Below are 6,000 nucleotides of genomic sequence, written 5' to 3'. Positions count from 1 at the left end.
AAATGCATTCCTTCTCAAAGGCTTCTTGAAGCATTTGATAAGTTTCCGTTGTATTCTTCCCAAGCCGCACACAAAAGTTGATCGCACACTGCTGTAACACAATTGAAAAATAGATTGTTGAATGATGTCTTCTCTAAGTTTACATTCACATTTTAGCTTCGTTTTTTATAAATTCCATTTCTTTTTCCAACATGCTGATTTTTCCTTTAAGCTCTCCTGTGATTTCTTCTGCCAGCTTTATTTTGTCTTCTAGTGTATAAATAATTGTAAATTATTTTATAAAAAACACAGATTGAACAAGAAATACAAATAACATATACAATTAAAAACTCAATGAAAAATTGTAACAACATAAATATTTAAAATATGTAAATCAGGTGGTTAAAACATAAAATCTACAAACTATAAAACAAAAGTTAAAACTTAACACTTGACTAGACAAAATTATAAACTTAAGGAACTAATATCACAGGCCAAATATTCATTCACAGAGTAAAATGCCTTTTCTTTAAGCCATTTGCTTACAAACTCCTTTAAACCTATTTATATTTGCAATCCATCCTCCTTTTGGTAATTTATTAAATAATTTTATTTTCATATAGATATGACTACCTTTTGTTTTTTCAAGCCTGGTCCTTGGCAGCTCTAACATGTACTTTTTCTAGTTTTATAAGTATGTATGGTTTCTCTAACAGTATAATTGTGCAGATTTTCTTTCACATCCAGTAAACAATAATATATATATATATATATATATATATATATATATATATATATATATATAAACAGGGCAACGTCATGATATTTAAGTCCCTAAAAGCTTGCAGGCAAGATTCCCTTTCATTAAGATTTTTTATAATTCTTATTGCTTTTTTTATGCCAGACAAACACTTTATTTGAATGGCAACTATTTCCCCATACAGTAATTCCATAGACTAAGTGGGAGTGGAAAAAGGCATAGTAGGAGGTTATTAGCATTTCTTCGGTGATGCAGAGTTTCAATTTGCGCAGGAGGAAAATTACTCTCGCCAATTTAGTACAAAGACTTTCTATATGGCTTTCCCAGCTTAGTCTACAGTCTAAAAAGGTTCCTAATAGTTTAACAGGCTTAAAACATTTGTAAATTACATTGTCCATTAAAAAAATATATTTTCTGTTTTGCTATTGTTTACAACAAGCCTGTTAGCCTGAAACCACTCAGTTGCTACCTTCATTACATTTTCTTGTTGTTTAATTAAACCATTAAGTGTACTGTGGTGATTAAGAAGAGTGGTAACATCAGCAAACAAAACTGGACATACATGGTAAATTGAAAGGAAAATCATTAACTGCAACGATAAATAAAAAAGAACCTAAAACTGAGCCTTGTGGCAACACCAATTTGAATGGTTTTTATGAGAGACAAATTAGAACCCTGAGCAACCATTTGTTTTCTATTTTTCAAATAAGATACCAACAAATTCAACTCACTACCTTGCCACACCATAGCAATAAAAGTTTACTTATAAGTAACTCATGAGGTATGCTGTCGAAGGCTTTAGACAAATCAATTTAGGTTGCAGATGATGTTGTTTTATATTTCAAAATTATGAATAACATTACCAACTAGAGTTTCTACAGCTTTTGTAGTATTCAGTCCTGGTAAAAACCCAAACTGCCTCTTTATATAAGAGACCATTTAGCATGAACAAGTTTTGTAATTGGTTTTTGACACAGTATTCAAATATTTTGCTAAAAATAGGTATTAAAGATATGGGACGATAACTGGAAGGGTTTGTTTTATCACCCTTTCTTATAGATAGGAAACTACTTTTGCTATTTTTAAACATTGAGGAAATGTGCCTTCAATTAACATTTGATTAAATAGATAAGTTAGTGGTTCAGCTATGACACTGATAATCTGTTTAGTAATCTTATTCGAAAAACCATAGTAATCTTCACTACCCGATAGATTTAATTCAGAAGCACACTTTAGGACATCTTCAACAACAATTACTTTCCAATATAACGTATTTCTTGGTGTACAACTATTTACATAATTATTTACTAAGTTAAGAGCTACACTAAAATCAGCAGGTATTTGAGTTTTATTCATATCTAGTGCTACATTTATAAAATAATCATTAAAAACCTTAAAAATTAGTATGAGACTCATGAGATTGTGATTCTGCGCTTTTTTCAGCTTTGATAATATTCCATGCGGCTTTACATTTATTTTTGGACCTCTTAATGTAATCTTCATTTACCAATAACTTTTCTTCCTTTATCAAGGTTTTATACCGTTTTCTAGCTTCCTTGTACACTGATTTAGCCAACAGTCTCTTCATGTACCTTTACTATTTTTTACATTGTCGTAACAAACTAAAACAAAGCTTCTAAAATTCTTAAGTTTTTGGCGTAAAACTATTGAATATTTGGTCTTTTTGGATAACTATAAATGTTTCTTCATATAAACTAGTCAATAAATTAATAAAATAAGAAAATGCCTCGTCACTGTATAAAAAACTGAAGCCTAGTCCAATCTACTTCAAGAAATAGTTTTTTAAAAACTATCAATGGTGATAGGCATCATCACTCTTATTGTTTTGTACATGTTATTCGTTTTTACAGGCACATTGTATGTTTGTCAGATTAGATTTATATAAGCTAGCTAAGATGCCAGCTTGGTCAGACAGGTGAGGTTCTACTACTTTACATTTAAATTTTCCTGTATTTATATAGTGATAATGTTGTCTAAACAGGCTCCTCCTCTTTTTTTTCCAGGTTCAAGCATTATATATTGTAAGTGCGTAATAAATTAAGAAAGGACTCCTTTTCAAATGATTTTTTAATTATATTTATGTTAAAATCTCCTGACAAAACTATGGTTTCTTTGTATGTTTTTGATAAAAATTGTAAAAGTGTATCTAGTAAACAGAAGAAAATCTTAAACATCAGAATCAGGTGTGCGATAAATAGTTTACAATTAAGAAATTTTCTTTTTTTTAGTAAAATTGCTGAAGCTTCAAATATAAGAGAAAGACAATAATTTTCCAAGCTAATTATCTGAAATTCCATCCCTACCCTGGCATATACACTGCTTCCTCCTCTTATAAGGGGAGGTTTTCTGCAATAACTACTGGCTAAATTAAAACCTAGTGGAGGATATAAAAGTAATTCCTCCTCAACAAGCCAATGTTCATTAATTGTTATTATGTCGATAGTTATATTAAGTTTATTTATCCAAATATTTAACATGTCTAGTTTATTTTTGATCGACTGGATATTGAAATGAAAGACATTAAATCCCATGAAGTCGGTTACTGTGTTGTCATCAGTGGCGAGGGCGGGTGGCGACTTGGGACTGGAAATGGTGAATTTCCCGAGTTGTTGACTTTGTTTGTTTGGGCTGACTGCAGCACTGGCGATTCAGTACTTAAAGATGATGTGGGACGCCTTTCTGGATTGTCTCTTACTGCTTGTATTATTTCATGAGCCAGCCACCTTTTACCACAAACACTAACACTAAGGTGTAAACCATGTCTAGTATGCAAGTGTTTATTTGCTTTACTGGCTTCAACCAGTGTCACATTAGGATACTTCTCAGAGAGCTTCTTCAGAATTTCATTGGTTTTCCTTGTCTCTTCATTAAACACACGACCACTCAGCCACATTGATTAGGCAAGTCCACCAAAACTACATTACATGTGTAACATTTTGCCATTTCAAGAGCTTTTGTAATGTTATTAATGGCAACTTTAGATTCGTTTTTAGCAACATCATTTACTCCACACATGAGAACAAGTACATCGTCATTTGAACAATTTTCTTTTTCGAAGATTATCATGTTCAGGACTTGTTCACTCTTTCCTCCAGGTTTTACATAACCTATAGCCTCAAATGAGTTTTGAATATTATTAATATTCCAAGCAATATCCCTTCCATGACTGTCTGAACAAAGTAGCAATTTCTTTTTTGTAACAATGTTTTGTTCTTTAACTTGAACATTCTCAGCATCAATATTCTGGAGTTCGTCTTCATAGTCGTCCGTGTCAGAATATAGTACTTCATAGTAATTGTAGGTTGCAACTGTACTTAATGGCTGCTTTTTTATATGCATTTTGCCTTTAGAAGAATTTCTGATGTTCTTGCTTACGACATTTGAGAAAAGTTCTTTTTCAGATGTCGCTATTGGAGTGTTGTAAGTTGTTTGAATATTCTTTACGAGAGGCAAACTTTTTCTTTCAGACTGCCATTCTTTTCCTATATTTACATTCATTTTGTCCAATTAGGCCTTTAATTTTCTTTCAAATAACAAGTTCTTCTCTTCCTTTTCTAAGACCAAAATTTATAATCTTGAATTATGACTTCTTAATTATGTAATTTCTTCCTTGGCAAATGTAAGCTCTTCATTCAATGTCTTAACTACTTTATTCAAGTTTTCTATTTCTGAAGTTAGGTCCTCATTTATATTTTCAACATCTTGGTCTTCTTTGTAGCTCAAGTTAATTAAGTTACATTCATTACAGAACCACAGTGTGTTATGTTTCTCAATTTGTTTAAACCCTTCTTGTTTTAAGTCTGTATACTTCAGATGAAACCATTTTGAGCAGGTTCCTTTACATAATACAGCATGACATTTACCAACATTTCTTGTACATTTTTCACAAGGATATTTAGGCATTTTTGATACTTTATTTTTAATCTTGTTAAAAAATAAACGAATAAATATAAAATAAACAATAATTTTTATTTTTACTATTTTTGTATTAATATAATCAATATATAAAATTTTTAATTAAATTACTAAATAAGAAAAGCAATTTATTAGTTTAAAAAAATTTATAAATAATAAACATGAAAAATAAAAATATTGATTATTGATAATAATTTGTTACTTAGACTAGCAAAAATTAACCGCATCCAGTTGGATTTGATCTGTGGTCCTCAGGTTTACTGAATACAGACTCAACCACTGAGTTTATACCACTTGATAAGAGAATCAGGAAATAAGAGTCTGTTTTCCTTCAGCTACACAAGAACAAGTATAAACAAGAACTCTTTAGCAGGTTTTATTTCATCCAAACAAATAAGTTGTTGTTGTTATTATTATTAGCACACCGATTAAAATTAATATCCTTGCACCAAGCCTATTAATAAAATGTGCTTTGCTAACAGAAATTTCCACAAATTACAATTAAAAATTCACAAACCAAATTTCTTGTTTTATAGTTTTTAGGTTATCAAAACAGTCTAGAAATAATTATTGAATTATAGTTAACAGTTTTTGTAAACTATTACTCAGTAAATTAGTTTACAGTTTTAAAAATACATTAAAAATGTTTTAAGCACTTACAACACTAAATTCCACTATTAAACTAACTAAATAGTAGAGCTCACTCAAGTCCTGTTTCAACTCAAAAGCAGCCGAAAAAGAAAGAAGACACACGCCATATGTTTTATAGGTTTTATATCCTACTGTCTATTCAATCCAAATTCATATAGTCTTATGTTTCGAAGGTTAACGTTCATCGTCAGACCTCATTAGCTGTGGTGGTGGATGGCTTTGACATAAAATTACAGGCTGCAGTGTGGTAACGACATGTGTACAACTTGAATTACATAACACCACTGCTGGTTACGTCCCTTGTGCGGTGTATTCGTTCCGATCAGCTGTTCTGACTGAGGTGTTGTCCTCTCCACTATTGATAACGGTGTTGAAAATTATATTAGATTTGTATTGTAGTTTTCGATTTAACAAGTTAATACAGTTGTCACTTTTAAAAACTGCAAAATTAATGTTGATAATAAACTGCCCTTGTTACAGAAATGTATTACTTCTATGGCATTTTCTATCTCATTCATGTTGAGATTTTCATCCAGTAGATGTTGGGTGAAAGTAGACCTAAGTTTATTTAATTTTACATTGGAGCGGTGTTCCTTTGTTGTATCTTAGTTTGTATGAACGTTCGGTTTGTCCTATGTATTATTTTAGCTTCATCCGTTCTATATTGATTTTCA

The sequence above is a fragment of the Homalodisca vitripennis genome, unplaced genomic scaffold (assembly GCF_021130785.1).
Source record: "Homalodisca vitripennis isolate AUS2020 unplaced genomic scaffold, UT_GWSS_2.1 ScUCBcl_10508;HRSCAF=19435, whole genome shotgun sequence".
NCBI lineage: Eukaryota > Metazoa > Arthropoda > Insecta > Hemiptera > Cicadellidae > Homalodisca > Homalodisca vitripennis.
Note: the sequence above shows the minus strand (reverse complement) of the source record.